Source organism: Melospiza georgiana, chromosome 1 (genome assembly GCF_028018845.1).
Source record: "Melospiza georgiana isolate bMelGeo1 chromosome 1, bMelGeo1.pri, whole genome shotgun sequence".
Lineage (NCBI taxonomy): Eukaryota > Metazoa > Chordata > Aves > Passeriformes > Passerellidae > Melospiza > Melospiza georgiana.
This window is the reverse complement of record NC_080430.1, coordinates 108,761,184-108,780,566: the sequence shown is the minus strand read 5'-3', so window position 1 is coordinate 108,780,566 and position 19,383 is coordinate 108,761,184. Positions and strand designations below refer to the sequence as shown.

Sequence of the window (19,383 nt, the reverse complement as noted above, 5' to 3'; positions counted from 1 at the left end):
TCCTATTATTTGCTGATTCCCCCAGGTTTACCCATAATGTTTTCAATTTGGTAACTACTCAGTAATAGCACTAAGAGTTCTATCAGCCAATTAAATTTATCAAGCACATCATTTGCTCACTAATAAGATAACATTGCCGGGATTGTCTCCTGGCTTTTTTTTTTTTTTGTCTTTTTTCTGAATTTCGCTTTTCAAAACAGAGATGGATACCACTGATTTTTTTTACTGCTTCTCTTACACTGGTTTTCTTGCTAAAATAGCAGAAAATCTTACAAAGCATAGACCAAAAAATATGGTAGAGAAGCTGGTAATTATTTATCCAACAGAAGAGAATTTGCTTGATTTTTCCACTTTCTAGTTTGGTGGTAATATTTTTTTTTCTTTCGAGGTAACATGCAGATTTCTTCCATGAACACTTAGCAATTTGGCTGCACTGTAAAAGAAAGTTATCTGCCAGAACTTAATGGCCTATTTCTGTGGGTACTTTATTTAAGTTGTTACACATTTAGAGCATAAACATTTTACATTTTTCATAAAAAATGAACCAATGGAAATGACAAAGTGGTTTTGTAAAGGAGGCAAGCAGTTTGCCACTTAGGTTAAGCCTTAGTTTTGATATCTTGTGGTTTTGGGTAGAAGATAATTTCAGCTGCTTCAGAGTATTCAATCTGTGTCAGTAACGGAATTTAAAAGTAAGGTGCTACTTACAACAGAATTCACCATTTCTACTGTTTTATTTGAGTCCAGTGTTTGAAATGTTCCTAATTGTAGCATATAGTGATGCTGAAACTTGATGGGGAATATGGACACTGTTTATAAGGGGTGATGCTGGAATTGATGATGTGTTTGCTTGCCACCCTCTTCCCAGTTGCCTCACAGTTTAAGAATAGGAGCTCACTTGTTTCATTAAATACTCAGATTTATTTTTCCCTCTATTTTCTGGATGAGTTTTACTAAAGAGTCAGAATGGGAGGAGGAAAATGGGGAGACAGTCCGTAAAGCAGGACAAATCCATTTAGCTGACTTCAGCCTGCAGATCTGAAAAGACTTATTTTCTTAAACTGAGCTATCAACTGCCTGTGTTTAATTTCTTAAAGCTGGATGAGGTTGAATGAGAATCTTTTAAAAAAATATTTAATTGTTTTGTCTCTCTTCTATCTAATCACGCATGATATTACTTCATGACATAACCATAGTGACACAGATTTAAACGTGCTTAATATAAAATATTCCCAGTGAAATAAAGGAGCTTGCAAAACATGCAGGGAGATTTGCCGGTCATGCGTGTGGTAATCTGTGTTCAGTGGAAGATTCTTATCTGCACTGCCAGACTTAACAGTGCAGCTCCTAATGATGTAGCCTCGATTAAGCAAATGCGAGGGGATTTTGTGTTGGGGTGGAGTGAAAGGAATATCAGCGATCTGGAGAGTTTTGAATGTGACCTCGGAATCGAAGCACAAGGAAAAATAATTTCTCATCTCCAATTCTGTTAGTCTTCTCACCACTAATTGGATTTTTTCCTTAGCTATCTTTCTAATTTCACTCTCCTCCCTCCCCTTTAATTTATATCACTGTTCACAGGCCTTTTTCCAAGACCATGTTCTGTCTAGAAAGAAAGGTTCAAGGGGTCACATCAAGCTGTTTTTAACCAGCCTCAGTTTATGTACATCTGTAGGTATTTTTACAGAATTTATACATAATACAGAAAACATGCACACAAACACATTTGTGTGAATATATATAATACATACCTGTAGTCACCTACATGCGTATCAATATGTAGATTGCGAAATATATCAGATTAAGCACTAGAGTGAATATTGGCTGGTTGACACAGCACATTAAGCAAACAAAAAAATATGATTTCCTAAAGAGATTGGTCCCTCCCTTTTTTACATGTATCTGATAGAATGTGTCTTCTTGCCCTGATTTCCTAGTAGGGGATTGGCAGAACAGAGTGTAGTGTCTTTGATTTTTTGGGAAAAGGAAAGTAAGGAAGCTTCAGGAAGACACAGAGAAAGGAAAGAGTTTAAATGCAAGAGAGGGGGAAGTTAATGTGGCAAGGCAGGAGTTACAAGTCAAATGGTGTGATAATCCCTAGATCAGATGTATGGGCAATAAATTCCTTCACAGAGATCATTGCATAGTGTCAGGAACTGTTATTTCCTCTCACAGTAAAACATTCCTATTGTCTGTGTTGTGGCTATTGATGGGTTTAGTGTCTTCTTACCTGAAGGACTCCACAATCATAATTCAGAGAAAAGAGAAAAGGGGAGGTACCTGGGACATGGGACAAATGTGAAAGTGGAAAGTCATCTGCCAAACTCCGCTCAGAAATGAGTGGGAACCGCTGATAGAGATAATGCTCAGCCAGCTGAGGGAAACAGTTGCTGCTCAACATCATGATGCAATCTGAAAGCCTGGAGAAGTTGATGGTGTCCCATCTAATCACTGTGCCCCTTGAACATGATCCTAATATGTAAACCGAGTTCATGTCACTAACATCCACAGAGAGAAGTTGCATTATGGAAGGTCACTGAGGCAAAGCTATACTTATAAAACCCCAGTGTGAAACTTAGGCTTTTAAATAAGGCAACTGGAATTACTTTGTTGGCTAAAATAGCTCCACTGAGGGTAGGTATTTTTAGGTTGTATGTATGTGTGTGTTTTTGTCTAATCAAATATAATCTCAACTAGACATTTAGCAGGGAAGAGGGATTAGAGGCTATTTGAAAAGCCTCTTACTCTTCTTTGTTAGGAGAGTATATAGCATTTTTTCAGATTTTATTATACATTTCAATCAACTCAACAAGAGGGATTATGCCACCTAACGGAAAATAAAATCTGCCGATGACCCAGTGCAGTGTAACCTTAAGTATCTTTGACAACAATGCAATTTACATTATATAAGTTATGTAATAAAAAGATGTTGTAGGGGCAGCTTTCCTTTAGTAACTACAACTTTACTACTTCCAGAACTTTTCTTTTTAGAACTGTTCTGCAGCATTTAATCCAGTCTTCCCAACATCCTCATGATGGGATGGTGCAATAAGCCTTTTCCTTTGAATGGATGAGGACAAAGAAGCATAGAAGTGGAGTCCCTTGCTTGCATTAAGTGAGCTAAAGTTTGACAGTTCTGACTGCCAGATCTATCCACACATTTCCAGACACTGTGTTTCATCCAGCAGAGCCTGTGTTAGCTTAAACTACACACTGAGCCAGGCTAGGCTAGGGGATGCTAGCAGACAGGAAGGCATAATGTAGGTTTTTGTAAATACATCCTGTGTTTTGGCATTATTTTGGACCTAGATGTAGGCATGTACTTTTGTTTGGATGACTGTAAGGATGATTGCCAAATTAAGACCTATCTGTTGGTGTGTGTATTGAAATTTGTGGGTGAAACAGTTTCCAGCTTTTGGGTGGGAAACAAGGTTTCATATACGTTTAGAAAGTGTTGGCATAGATGGTATTTCTTCATTTGTCTTTCTTCTACCTTTTCTATCTGGGTGGAATAGCACTTTTAGCAGCTTCTTTGAGAAAATTCTATTTCTGGGTACACAGTGTCTGTGGAAAAGAAGCGTTTGAGCGTTCCTTTGTTTTCATTACATAGTTTACAGTTGGCATTTTACCTGAGAGAGTATGAAAAGAGTCTGCAATTGTTTGTGTTCTGTTTGATGCACTCTGCTGCTCCTCCTATTATTTTCACTGTTATTTTAAGCAGACATGCTAAACATTGTTTCATCTTCACCTGATTCCTTTACATCTGTAGTATCTGATGCAGTTCGGTGTAAATAGACTAAACAGGTGCTGCAGCAGTTGCCTAGGATTTTGAACACATGCATGTACAGCATGGCTCAGAATTGGGGGAGTTCAGGAAAGGAGTTACTCCATATAAAATTATGGGGCTCAACTGCTGCTGTAGTGTAAATTTGTAAGTGCTCTGAGTAAAGTGCTGTTAGGCGTGAGATAATGTAAAGAGATGACATTGCCAAGAACTATTTATGAAGAGCTTAATTTTTTTCACTCTGATAATTCTTGACCAATAATTACCAGCTTCTAATTATCTATTTTAGTTAGAAAGAAATTTCTATCACTATGGAGGTTGGCATTGCAACTAGCGCATAAATCCCCAAAGAGGTAAATGTGTTCCAAACAGCCACAAACAACTGTCTCATGAAACATAGTGAGCAAATTGCGAGCCGCTGGCTGTGCACAACAGAGCAGCACATTTACCATTGAGGACTGATCAGGCTGACAAAGAGAATGATAAAAGGGGAAACAGCCACAATCTTTGTAGTTTGCTGCTACTTTTGTTGATGGGGAAAACAAGCCCCAGTGTCATAGCAAGAACCACTGCCCCTCCGAACAGTTGGGGAGCAAAGGGGAAGGATTTGGTATCTTTTTGAAACCCTACATTTGACAGTTTCTAAATATGTCATTTCTGATATGTAAACAGACTTTTCTTTTTTTAACCTTTTCGGTATCATGTATAAAACCCATTTTGTGAAGTCTGTTGTGGAGAGTTTGTCTCTGAGTGAAGGATGTTATGTGACATTGAGCAGGAAAGCAGGTGTGAGCGGGAGGAGGAAGTGAAGGGAATGGAAAAAAAGGTACTGAGCACTAAAGTTAGAAAGCAAATGGGAAAACAGGATGAAACAATCCCACAGCTGACTAGAGGAATTCTAGTTTACACCAGTAAATAAATACTTCATCAAATCCCAAATAACCAAATCTATGCTGAAACAATTGGAGTTTAAAAAGAAGGGTATATAGAAAATGCAATCTAACATTTTAACTTCTCTGCAAAGAAATTTTACAGCTGTGTTTTAAAATAACAAGTAGCATGTAACCATTAGAGAATGTAAAGACACATTTTGGAGCAAGTCATGATTTTCAATTTTTTCAGCGACAATGATACGTATAAATGCTTGTGTGTTGTGTGGATGTGCATGTTTGCATTATGCATGTATTAACTGCATGCATAATAAACCTATACAGATAAATCATCTTATTTGCCTCACATTTGTGCAGTGTACATTATGGTACATGTGGACAACATCGCTGATGTCAAGACAAAGGAAATATCTCAATCAGCTTTCTGGAAATCAGCCCAAGATAATTCTTGTATGGTTGTAATAGCATGTGGCATTCACACATTCTATTATTTGTCTAATGCCTAAGGTCATTAAAACCCCATGATTTTCCTTTCACTTATGCAGAAAGCTGTGCTGAGCTACTAATACTTGTTGCACCATGTTGACCTCAAGTAATAAATCTTCAGAACGTCAGTTTGATCACTCTACAGTAAATCTGATATTGGAAAGTCCCTCTTAGCTGAGATTTGGAGAAAAAGATCCAAAGATATAGATCTACATTCTAGAGGAGGAAGGAGGTGAAGACTTTCTTTTGTTAGTCTTTTTTCACTGGTTTTTGAGTAGCAAAAAATTTAAATTGTCAATTTATAATGAAGAGAGTAAATTATTTCCTCTTAGCAACAGGAAATAATTTGAATGCCTGGGAATCTGCTGTTTACAGGTAAATCTGACAAGAAGTCATATAAAAGTTAGAGCAAACTTGGTCACCTTGTCTGCAAAATAAGGAGATGTAATTGAAATACCCAGGAAAAATCAGCATTTGGAGTTAAATATGAGAAAATGTAGGTTTATTTCATGAGGACCTGAGTTACAAAATAGGCAAAATCTGGGCTGTTTAATACTAACAGGAAGCTACTCTCCTGTGGGCAATGCTGGCTTATTTGAAAAGCCCATAAAGGGTTTCTGCATGGACCATACAAAAGGGATACTTTCTCTTTAATAGCCATCTGTACAGGAGAGATGAGAAGTGGGCCAGGTCATCTCTCCTCAGCTGTCATGATATTAACGTAGGTAATGGAGCAAGCTCTGCGTTCTGCTGGGTGTTGTTTTTCATAGATGTTCATCGATTTACACAGATAATTCTATTTATTTCTTAGAGTTGGTCCAAGCAAACCAGGCAGAATAACAAACACCAAAGCATTTCAAATGACTTTATCTTTGTTGTTTTGTAATGTAACTTTTGTCTAAAAAATGGTGTCACACCTACTGTGCAGATGGCTGCATGATTTGTAAACCAGCCAAAACATTTAAACAAATGTGTGATCTGGGGATAGATTAAATAAAGGATAAAATGGAGTGTGGACCACAAATTCTAATAATCAGATGATTTTAAGTTGTGTGTGGTGTGGAGCGATGGTAGCGGTGATAGCAGGGAACGCTTGCCAATGACAGCAAGGTGCCTTACAGATCTCAGGATGGAGCCTGTGGCCTAGTAGGCCTCAGTTTGAGAGCTGCACATTTGCTGTACAGCTGGCAGCTCTGTATGGGGACATCAGATAAAACTTATGTAAAATGAAGTGTTATTGCTTAGTATGAAATTGCGTGGGGAGGGAATTTGCAGACAGTAACTGAAAACAGGATTCATGGTACCAATGAAGCAGACTGTAAATATGAAGAGGCTTTAATTATCTGCGCAATTTAACAAAAAATTCAGGATGTATTCGGAAGTGGCAAAGGCAGCTGTACACACGTTCCAGCAGCACCATTCACTGGGCTGCAGGTTCTGTCTGTCACCTACTGGGGCTATGGGTGCCCCATCCCTGCCACCCCCTGTCCCCAGGTGCTGGCTTTCCCCAATGAGCTGCTCTGCTTGGAGCTGGCACTTCCTTTCTGGTGTTTGAAGCAGAAACAGATCCTTGCTTTTTGAAACAGCTTTCAGGAAAGGCTCTCCAGGCTTTTAAAATCACAAATGGTTCATCCAGGACACAATCTGCAAACAACCATGAATCCTTTTTTTTTTATTTTTTGGGAGGGGGGAGAGCAGGAGAGGAATGGGGGGGCTTTGAACCTTGGACTCAAAAATTTTAAGAAAATAAAATGCAATTGTTATAGTCTTAAATAATATTAGTAGTAATACTCATAGTAATATTAATAATAATACTAAAAAGAGCATCTGAAAAATGTCCATAATTCAGGCTGGAGTTCATCCTGTAAGGAAATGAAGCAAAGTGCATGGAAGCTTTAGATTTTTCTGCAAAAGTGCCTGTGGCATGAATAGCACTCGATGGACAGGATGCTATGGAAAAGCAGTGCCAGGCAGGATGAAAGTTGTTCCCTACCCGATTCTCCTCCGAGCCATGGCAGTGATACGCTGTGCGTGTCAATACTTAGGCACCACAGGCTGAATTAATGGCAGGGTGTCAGCCTTCCTTTTGTTCTCTGCTGACCATTTGCACTGTGGGCTTGCTCGGGAGCCATAGCACCTTCCTTTGACTGCGTTTGGCTGCCGGCACCGAGGGCAGCCTCCCCATCACCTTTCCAAACCACCCCTGCTCCGAGCAGGGGAGCCTCCGATTCTTTCGGGGAGCTCATCCCAAGGCTTCTCCCCGCGATGTAAATGCAGGAAGCACCACAAAAGAAGCCGATATGGAGAGTGGGTGTCGAGCTCGAGCTGCTCATATTGTTGCATTTGGTGAGCTGACGGGGTTTCGTAGGTCACCTTTAGAATTATGCCTATGACAGCAGTAGCTACCTGCCAAGATTGCAAGGTATCTCACAGCTCTCAGGATGGAGCCTGTGGCCTGGTAGGCCGCCGTTGGAGGGGCACACATTTGCTGTACAGCTGGCAGCACTGTATGGGGCAGCAGTGTGGGCTGTTAGGGAGCTGGAAAGGAGACAAGCATGAAATTTCCTCTAACCCCAACTCTGTTTTTCTGTACTGTTGGCTGCTTCTCAGTTCCTTGACAAAAAAACCAATCAGGCACCCTTTAATCCGCCTGTGATTACCAGTGGTATAAAAAGAGAAGCATAATGAGGAAAAATGCCTCGTTTTGTTGCCTTCAAAAGCCAACAAATTGGAGTTAACTTGACAGGAAGTGGCTTAATAATTAGATTATTTATTTATTCCTGACACATATCCCCCTGTTACTAGTCTCAGGAGATCCTGTAGATGGTACGATTTTCAAGCTGCCATTACTTCGCTGTCTTCTGTGAACAAAGAAGCTACTGTCTATCAGTCAATTAAATGCACTCTTTAAGCAGAGGCTGAGAAGTCCTCAATGGATAGAGCCCTGGGACACTGTGGCTGATGATTCCTTTCTCTGTACTGTACATCACACTCTCAACTACGGTCCCCACAGAGATGGAATAAAGTCATGCATTAAAATATCACTTGTTGATTTGTTTGCTAATGAAGAGCCATTGAAATGTTTGTGTGTTTCTGTGGCAAAATTGTTGATAAAAGGACTACTTGCTTGCATATCTTACTTCATCTTCAGGAAGTGCTTATTTAAGACTTACTAAAATTAAAGTCAACAAATTAGGGAAAAAACAGAGAGATGGATAATATTGGTTTACTCGCAATTCACATCAATGTAAATAACACTGAGGACAGCAAGAAGAGAGAAAGGGGAATAATAGTACTTCAACCATGTCTGTTATCATTTTCTTCATTAGTAAGAATAAAAATCCCTGATTTTTTTTTCTAGTACAGTAGTGAGCACCCATTTCAAATAATAAAAATGCTAAAGTATCCATTTTAAAATTAACCTGGACATGTAAGAAAAGGGGGAGGGATTAGGGGGGGGGGGAGTGTGGGGTTTTTTTAATGAAAAATGTGAAACTTTTTTCTGTTCTTTGCATTTCTTTAAATATGCCAAGTTAGCAAAAGTTTCCATTATTTAGGGATTATCTGTGTGCAGCAAGTTAGCCTCTTAGCTGAGAAAGGTACAACCATGCCAAGATAGTTACTAATGCTGGTTAAGGGTGCATGCTTAATGCAAAATCACCAAAGTTATTTGAAGCAGGGGCTTAATAATACTCCCTGTCATCCCCCCCACCACCCACCCCTATCTACCCATCGGGCTTCTTAATGGGATTTCATCATCTCTGCCCTTCCACCACTCTTCTTCTACCTACTAATAGCTCAAGTCAACAAAGTGGATGGGTGTGGACCACATTCTCTGCTCTGGGCAGGAGAGAGGAAATTTGGTTTTGGGTTTGTTTTATTTTACAGAAATTGATATATATGTATATCTGTCTTCACACTGAAAATCAGTAATTGGCAACCTCCATCTAAAGCTGTATTAATGAGCTGTATTTGCTCTGAAGAAGTACAGATAGTGCTGTAGCAGTTCTCCAGTAACCTAGCTCTGTTCTGAACTTAGCATCTGCCTGACCATTTGCACCTACATATAGAGCCTCTAAGTGCTGTTATACACACACACATATATGTATGTATATTTATTTTGTATAAAGAGAGTCACTGCTTCTATGATTATTGTTTTCAATGAACTTAACAACAAGCTATAGGGAATTAATTCACACCAGCCTCAATTGGAGTGTTTCTTATTCCTATCCTGTTATTCCAACTCATTTTATTAGAAAAAGCTTAGATACTCAGAGGTGTTCTATAATAGAAAATGAATTTGAAACCCATTCATTAATTGGTGATTAATACATTTCAGGATTAGTTTAAGCAAGGCCCTACCTCCTGCCCAGTCAAGTATGGTCTGGTTAATATCCAATTATCTGCACCTTCGTACTTATTATGTCTTAATATTTCGGATATGATAACCAGAAACTTGAGAGTAATGCTAATGAGGAGCATAGAACAGGAATTAACCGGTGACACTCTCAATGATCCTTCCTGAGGAAAGTAACTCCAATCTTCTCAGCACAGTGGCTGAGCTACCACCCCACTTTCCATAAGCACTGCTTTCAATTCAGCCCTTATGGGAGCTTAGAATTATATTTGTGTTAAAATTCTTCTTTTTGCATGCCTCACAGACCATCTATGGCCAAAAGATACGCTGTTTCACTTGTAGAGTTACTTTCTTTAAGTGGAGTCGGTAGAAAATCAGCAGTAAAGTAAAATAGTGATACCTACTTTAAAGAAAAGCTATTTTGCAATTGAATGCACCCTTTTCTATACATGGGTGTATGCACGTGTATATTTAAACTGAACTAGAAATCATGTCCTTCAACTTGTAAGACTGGTGCTTCAGCAACCAGCAAACTAGATAGACACATCTGTGAAATACAAAAATTAAAGTCCCCTAATTCATAAATGTGAAACGTAAATATTCCCAAATTAAAACTTTTCATGCACAAAATTGTCAGGCCCTTAGCATTCAATCTCAGGATTCTAGACTGTGCAGAAATTATTATATATCCTTCTAGTGAAACATACAAATAAAACCATTGCAACAATGTATCATTACTTCATCAGAAATGAGTAATTCTGTCATGTGGCCTGAAACTAACATACCTATAGAGGTAATTTCAACATATAGAAAGAAAGGAAGAAGAAATATTCCTTTTTGTAAATTTTCTTTTTCTTAACTAAGCTGCTGTTTGAATATGTTGTGCAACTCAGGACATTATAAGAAGCCCCAGAGGAAATGAAGCAGTGGGCAGAATGAAGGCAACCTGCTCAAAAGTGCAAAGCTACATTGCACATTATTTTTATTACATGAATATAATCTGATAGTTATGGTACTTATCCAAGAGACTTTACAGAATATGCTATTCACAGTATATTGGACAAAGCTTAGTTCAAAACACTGCCTTATTCACTGTGTTTATGATGAAAAGTACCAGCCTCATGTTTAGATTAGACTGAATGATAAAAGGAATAGTGTATTTGTGTAATCAAAAGCAATCATAAGGCACATGTGCAGTGGCCAGAGTTAAGGATATGCCTGTAACATCCTGTTTTGGCTTTCATTTTCCAGTGCCTAGCTACACAATTCAGATTTTCTCTCACACAGAATTTTATTAGTGTCGAAGTTCAGGACCTCAGCAGTATATTCTTAATATCTAGCTGTTTGGCAAGGCACCCTTTTTCCCAACCCTCTCACAGGCAACCTTCACAATGAACCCACTGTGCTTCTGACTTCATTGCTTTTCATTGCACACCTATGCAAGTGCCAAGACACTGGATAAGAGTGCAAAAAAATTCTCCACCCCCCCACCAAGTCCCCAGATGAGACTCCTGCAGAGCACTGTGTAATTTATTGAACAGCTTGGGAGATGTTGATGTTTACTACCTCATTCAATTAGACATTCAGAGGCAATGCAGCCCTCCATTTCCTTCAAAGTTTGGTTGAAAAGCCTAACCCAAATATCACTTAGTGCACAGTGTGATTTGCAAACTGTCATAACATGATCAAATCAAAACCAATTTTCACCAGAGCAGTTAAATACTCATCTCTTCAGATGAGTGACATTTCCCTGCCAAATTTGAACTTTTAACCCACACTGCTCCTTGTGTGCTGTTACTCTTCAAGTCTGACTTAACAGGGATGTTATTCTTAAAATCTTTTGATAAAAATATAGCTGAGCTTAAAAAAAAGAAGACTAAAATGAAAACAATAGAGAAATAAAAATAAATGAAAAATGAAATAAATAGGCTTGGGCAGAGAGCTAGTCTAGAAAACTTAATCTTAGGGATACTTCTTAATAATGGCAAAATTCTCTACTTTTACCTGCTTCTGCATTTGCACTAGTGATGGAGTATGCCTAGCAGTGCAGACCAGAATTGTACCGCCAGGAAAAATCCTTCATGGTAGTGCATGGGAATAAATTAGGTGACAGAAAATAGGACTCTAATTTCTATGATATGTCACCTAGGTTATCGTATTTTACATCAGCTGCCGCTTTTGTGCTGCATGTGCATCTCTTTCAAGCCTTGTGATCGGTCCTCCAGGCCAGTCTTTCTGTGGGCTGCTAATTTTCTTTGTCTCCTTCAAGCTAAAGCTTCAGCAGGAGAAGGTTTCTTCTCTGACAAGAGAAACACTGATCACAGTTCAGCTAGCCTTTTTTTCTTAAACATGTCCTTCTCATTCATCTCCTTAAAAGCAGATTTGGAAGGCTCTTTGACTCTAGCCGTTATGTCTCACAAATACAGTTAACTTTTCGTAGTATTACATCGTCCCTTTCTCTCCTCTTGCTTTATGGCATTCTCATTTCTTGTTTGGAAGGGAATTCCTCTTTTTTTCTAAGTATTGCTTTCACATCTTTTCTTGACAGGCTACAAAGACAATTTTCATTTCAATGTGTCAAAATGAGAGTCAAAATGGGTTCAAGTCTGTGGTGGTTCCAGCATTCCTGATGGCTTCTTTGCTAGCCTAGAACAAGTCACTGAAATGTGAAATGGAGACAGCCACAGAGATTTTTTTTCAAGACAAATTAGTTAATGTACATTCCAGAAGGAAAAGTACTATAATGCTGTAAATAGCAAGCCATTAAATCATTTGTGTTTTTTATTATCTCTTGGCTAATGGGGAATTCTGCTGCTTGCCTTAGAGCTCCCAAATTTGGTTCATATTTCCTATCAATTTCAGAGTGCAATTTAAAGAAAAATTGTTCCTCCTCTTTTACTGTATCATCACTCCTCACAGATGCTGTCCAGCTGATATCTGTTCTTGACATCACCTGCTCTACACAACAGAAATTGTCCTTCATTTTTTTTCCCCAGTCAGAACCAGCTAAGAGGAAGAGAGTTAACAGAAATTGTGATGGTTTCCATGAGTCAGTAACATTGTCTTACTGCTATTCAGAATTTGTCCTTTGTCACTGCAATTCTGAAAGTTGCTTCAAAGTCCATCTACTCTGCAGGTGCTGTACCCTGCACAAATCTCTTCCTCAATTCCTATATATTCTCCTATCATATAAAAATTATTATTTTCTCCCTTACCTAAACCAGTTGAATTTCTTTGTCTTTCTTGGCTGTTGTTAATTTGCAAGTAGTTATAGCTGTGCTTTTGTAATGAGTTTGAGGGTTCACGCTATAAAATGTATTGTCAGTCTTTAGCATCAATCTCTTATTGTGGCGTTCAGCTAAGTCTTGTAAAAATGACACACTTGTGCACCTTCAGGAGAGTTTTAATTTTTCAGTATTCTCTGCTGAAATTACTTTTTTTTTAATCTATGGTTGTGATTCAGTACCAGCTATGGCTGGCACCACAGATCCTGTAGCTTTAAATAGTGTGCCTTAATATTGCCCCCTTTGTATGCTGTATTATAATGAAGCAACATCACTAAATTGCAGTGAAGGGTGATTGTTGCACGGGGATGACTACTACACCTTGGGGTCTATTTGCACCAGATTATTTCTTTATTGTTGTTATTACAACCCATCTTCTTTACTCTCTGGATACTAAACTTGCTGTTGGACATCCATGTAGCACGGGGGATCTTTAAAAACATTTTGGACATCAATTTGTCTCTTAGGTACACACCAATGATTGTTCAATTCCAGGCTCTGGTATCCTGTGTGGCTTTGCAATACCCGGTCTGTTCACATGACTTGCAGTGTTCTTCATGATTTGCTCTTAAAAAAAATTAGTTTGTTGCTGATAGAAGTGACAGACCTTTCTTGCTAACCAATTTCAGACAGGAGCAATACTAGATTTATAACAAGTGGAACATGCTTTTTAGCTTCCTGCTATTCCCCATACATTTTACAACACAGAAGAGTGTAAGAATGATTTTGCTAGAGCTGTTTCCTTTCCTTTTGGCACTGTGTTCACATTCAAAGAAAGAATTATAGCAGTGGTGTCAGTTTATCATCCAGTGCCATGACCACAAGGAACCTTCTGCGAAATTCATTTCACTCAAGTAAGAAAAATTATTATTATTGTGAGGATACAAATATTTTAATAAAGACTTTCTTTTCAAAAATCTTTTCAACCTACAGGGATAATGTTTAAACAGTGGCTTCAGCAAGGTAAGAGTGCAGATTTCTGCCTTAGTTGTACAAGAAGGAGCTTTCATCCATGCAGGCAAATTTTAACTGGTTTGCCAGATGATAAAGTGTAGGATAATAATTTATTTTGTATATGTGGAGTGAAGGAATTGTCTTGTGTTCTACAGCCACAGGGCAGCTCAGGAGACTACCGCTGGCACACTTTCTGGAGGTACAAAGAACCATTGTCCACTCCCACATGCCCTCATTGCCTGATCACTTTTGATGCATCGGGTAGCAACCTTCCTGTCCCCCCTCCCAAGGCAGCCTGGGGACTCAACATCCCCTGCTAGTGCTCTGCTGAGGGGTGGACCTAGAATCTACAGCCCTTTGCATGGCTTGCACCGCACCAGGGCTCCCAGATGTGCTGGCCTGGGGCTTTACTGTCTGCATTCTTTGGTGCTGTCCTTGCCAGGACTGTTGACCAAAAAAAAGTGTCCCAAAGCACGAGTTTCACAAGGTCCACAAGCTCTCTTCTGTGTACCTGTGCCTGTCACACTCAGGAAAAGTTGTAAATGGACTTGCAGGGCACCACAGTACATCTGGAATTGTAATGAAAAGGTCTCATCCTGAAAACATGCCACTGTGCGTACGATTTTATTCACATGAATAAATGTCTCAAGCTTCCTTTTATACAGGAATAAGGCTGTATATGATCTCAAGTGTTTGTAAGATTGGAGCCTAAATTGCCATTCCGGGTGGTACTTTAACAACATGTTCTAAATGTGGAAAAAAATATGTGTCTTCTGTAATGAAGTCATCATCCCATTAAAACATCTTTTTTCCCTCGGTGATAGCAAACACGAATTTTGAGCTGTAATTTGGACTTTTTCCATCCTTATGAAGATAGCCCCTTTTTCTCATTGCAAGGCAGTTTTTTGTTTTTTCAGTTTCTTCTTTAGTTTAATACTGTAGCTGGGTAGCATTCCCATTTAAATCCGGAATTAGATCTGACACACCTTGCATTGAACTATCAATTCTTTTAAAACTGACGCCAGTTCCACACTCCTTGGTCGTACAAACTTCCGATTATGGGCCAGAGAGCATTGATTTTTAGCTGTCATTTCTAGCACACACACTGTAGAACTGAAATTTAAACCTTAATCCACTCTATAATACAATTAATTTTTAATGTGCAGTAATACTAATTGAAATAGCCCGAATTTAGTAAGTCACCACAAGACATTTTCAAAAGCAGTAGTCTCCACTGAGAGCTGGAAGGACAGATAATCATTGTTACAGTGTTTACAGAATAAATGCACACTCTGCAGGCAATTCCATGCCAAGAGATTTTTTCCTTGTTAGTTTATATTAATATATTTCATTGTGGATTCAAATCTTTTTTCAGTGATTTCTACTGAAATGCATCTGTTGTTTTGAAGCAAGTTATTTTGATTCTGTTGTAGTGAAATGTTTATTTTTGTAGATCATTTTCAGTCTTGCAGCCCTTTTTTAACACAACTGTCACTGTATTATGTAATTATCAAATGCATTGTGATGTTCAGAGAAACTAATTCAATTTTCTACCTATAAAATGGTCAGCCATGCAGTTTCTATGTATGATAAACCAAAGCTGCATGTTCTCTACCTGACTCTTTTTTTCCTTAGGTTTCCCTTTCATATAAGCAATATATCTTGTGCCATCCTGATTTCACTGCATCACTTCTGATTTTCAGATGTGATCTTTTCAGATGTGATCTCTTCAGATGTTTTAGTGGGGAGGATGGAGAGGGGATTTAACTGCAGAGGAACAGATCTTACACAATTAACCAAGGAGGGATTTAATCATTTGTATAATAGCAAGATGCCATTTATCTGATAAGGAGTATTTCTTAGAATGCTTCAGTTCTTCTGATGAATGGGCTTGTACAGTGTTCAAAGTGAGCACCAATGCTAAGTGAAAAGAAATGTCATGTGCTTTACATCACCCTTTCATGGCTTTCACATTACAGTATTTAATAAGCCAATAGTGCTGTTAAATATTTAGCAAATGTTCCCTCAGAACTGTGCCATATATTCAAATGGGATTTTGAGACATTTTACAGCACATAAGTAAAAATTATGGTTTAGTTCTTGAAATGGTCGAAACATGGCATATTTCCTAAGGGAAGTGCAGGACAACATGGCATAAATACATTCAGTAGATTTCACACCAACAGAACATCATCATTGATTCCCATTTTTCGGATTAAGGATTCAAACTGACTCCCATTTTGTCAGAAGAAAGCTGCACTAACTTTATTTGCATGGTATTAAAACAGCATTATAATGTTTAGTAAAAATCCTGTGACTCACAGGGTGGCGTTTTAAAGGCAGCCTTACCAGTACATAGTCCTTAACAATTTATATTTTCTGAGTTGTGGGTGAGAGAAAAGCAGAGATCAAGTTGTTGCCCTCTTCTGAGGGTAACAGTTCATCACTAGGTAGTACTTTCAGGTTCTGTAGTAGGCAAAATAGAGATTTAATAACATAGCCGCTGCATGATGTTTTTAATCAAACAATAATAAATCACTAGAAAACCTGTCTTCTTTGACAAACGTCTGCAAGTTTCAGACCCTTGTTGTATGCTAATTAATCCTCAGTAAGTACTTGTATAATAATTAAATGTCTTGCACTTATAGAACTGCAAAGCCTATTTATACCGTTTAAGTTTCTTATTATTTTTGAAAGATATGTGGGTTCCACATGTGTTGCAATGGCTATTCTTCTGTTTCTTGGGATAACTCCCAGATACTTGCCCCTGTCCATGTGTAAGAGGAAGCTGCAAAGGTTGGGCAAGCCTGTCTGGCTGTTAAATCAGTGTGTTTGCTGCTGCTGCTGCCCAGCTGCACATGTTCCTGCCCCATGCAGAGGCAGCACAGCGCTTCTGCTGCTTGCACTGACAGGGAAGGGACAGCTATGCAGGTGCTCAGCTGCCTGGATTGAAGCTCCCACTGCTGTTTCCTTGCAATATCTCCAGTCCTCCCATTCCTTACTTGGTCTCTGAGCTCTGTGCACATATTTGGGCCCACTGAAGAACTATATTTTCACATGTTCCTATAAAAAATAAAGGCTTATATTGGTGGGTAAGGGACATATTTAGTGTGGCACATAGTTTAACTCCTGAAGGTGAAAAGCAGTGTTCTTCTGCAAAGGTTATTTTCTATGTGGATGAATATGAATATTTTTATCATTTTCAGTTTGTATCAGGCACCTTCTTTTTAATATTGTAAAATATTACTCACTTGGGAAGAAATACCAGTGTAGCCTGTTTGAAAATTATTTGAGTCTTCTTTAAAACATTGGATTTTTCTTGAGAAATCATGTTCATATGCATGGCATATTTGTTTAAGTGTTCAAAAAATTAAGGTGTTAATTGCATGCATGTGTGTGAATATATGGATAGGTCTATATAGTTATATAGGGTAGACATACTTAATATGCATAGCTTGATGTATCTTGACCTCAGGTTACAAGAGTAGAAAATCCCATTTTCCAGCTTGTTTCAAATGTAGTAAAAATGCTGCTTCAGTTGCTTTATGCTACTCACATTGGGAAAGGTGCTTATACTGTGATAATTATCATCAAGGAATATTAATGCGTTCAGCATTTGTAACCCAAAAACTCATTATAGCTTAAGCTGTGCATCATCTGTGAAGAGAGAACTTTGCCAGAATTCGCTCTTCACAGGGGTTGCCTCCTGCTTGTGATGGAGTGGTCAGAGTATTGGAAGAGGTCACTCAGGCTATTTTTGAAAGCTCGAGTTTTGCAATTTTTGATTCACTACCTTCTGTCTAAGTAGCTTAGCATTCTTCCCCCACCCTCCAAAAAAAAAAAAAAATCCTATTTCTAATTGAATGCCTGGTGAAGTGCATAAAGCTAAAAGATTGCATCTCATTATACACAAGAGGCTAAAGGTGTAGACATAAATATTACACATCAAGGTCACAGAGATTTTGGAGTCCGTATTCTATCACCATACATGGGATTTGAACAAGCACCACTGTCACTCATGCTAATGGGAACTAGTTGTTCTAATCCTGTGATCTTTGATAAGAATCTGGTTTCTTACTTGTGTAAAACTTTTGATGCTTTTGGTAGCAACTTCCACTTCAGTATTTATGTATTCTGGGACCATGTCTTGATTCCTTAATGCTATTTCACCACGAGAATAAGATTTATCTTTTTTACACCCCTCTTGTCTTCCAAGCTCCTAAACCCACAGTTTAACAGCCTTCACATTTCTAAAGTATATTTGAGCAGTCTGTTCAAAGCATCAGAGCCCAATTCTTTCCTCACTCAATTTTCACACCAATGTCCCCCAATTGATTGAGCTGATTTATATTGATGTTGAGAGGAGATTCAGTCCTTAGGCTTATTTTGTATTTTCGTTAGTACATCTTGTTGTGAGAGTTTATATGTGCTTATACATTATGCTACCCAAATGGTAGTAGAATGGTTAGAGAATAAGATGGCTGAAGTATCTAAAAATAAATAACTCTCTGCAATAAAGTATTTCTTTTTTGTTGACTTGTAATTGAAATCTTCATTTCAACTAAGCAGATTAATATGATGCTTCCACCCTTGGTTACGGAGACAGTAGTAGTGCCAAAATTGTGTTGTTCAGTACTTGTTGCTGGAATTTTTAATATGGCTTGGTTTTATTATTTTTTCTTCCCAATGCTGATACAATGTTTGTCATTTCTCACTCTTAATACTGCCACATATTGCATGTTATAGTTTGCTTTATATTAGGCAGAGAAAGCTGGCTTTTGTGGACTGCTTTGTTTCTGAGGTCAGGATGTGAACCTGGCCTTGCTCCTGAGAGGACTAGAAAAATCTATTTCATAACATTCTGCGGGCCTCAAAGAAGGCTAAGAAAACAAAACAAAACAAAACAAAAACCCCACAAAACCCACAGGCTTAGTTTAGACCTGGTGAAGAGTTAGATTCATCAAGAGGAAAGCTTGCAGCTGATCAGCTTTTCTTGTCATAAAGAGTCCCTGCTGTCAGTGCACACTCCACTGATGTAGCAAAGCTTTGGGGAGCCTTGTGAGTCTTTTCAACACCCACGTATTTGTGCAGAAATACCTGACTTGATAATATAGAAAGAATCTGCTGAAGTAAGAAATTGCTTGCCTATTAAATCACCAAAATGAAGGGTTCAAAAAAGAGGTAAACACAGTCCTCACGAGCTGAGTATGCGTATTACAGGCTTGCCCGGTTCACTTATGGGGCATAACTTTGGTTTGTGCAGCAGAGTGCTAATGCCTTGTAATGAATGGCTGTCTTAAACCAAGGAGAGGTTCTCAGCGGGTGACAACACGGTTGATGGGAAATAATATGGTACCATATCTGCTATGTGAATGTAAACTTAATAATCGCTATGAATTTTGAGTAACCCTGCTTCCCTTCCAAGGAAACATTATGAAAAGATTGCTTCCAAATCCTTCTGACACTGTTCTTGAGATAGATGCCTTAGTCTTTACCTTGAAGCCCTGGAAATGAATGTATGCTCTTTGCAAGAGATAAGGGTGTAAACTTTCAAAGGAGTAAATAGTATTTCCATGTTTAAGCTCACCATTTGCACTTCATATGGTGAAGGCCAGATGTGAGGAATTA

The 19,383-nt window shown here is 38.5% G+C and overlaps 1 protein-coding gene across 8 annotated transcripts in view; it reads left to right on the top strand.

The window, feature by feature from the left end:
- The window catches only part of ZNF521 (zinc finger protein 521), a 230,996-nt gene that overhangs the window by 114,291 nt on the left and 97,322 nt on the right, over positions 1 to 19,383 (top strand). The window lies entirely within an intron of this gene.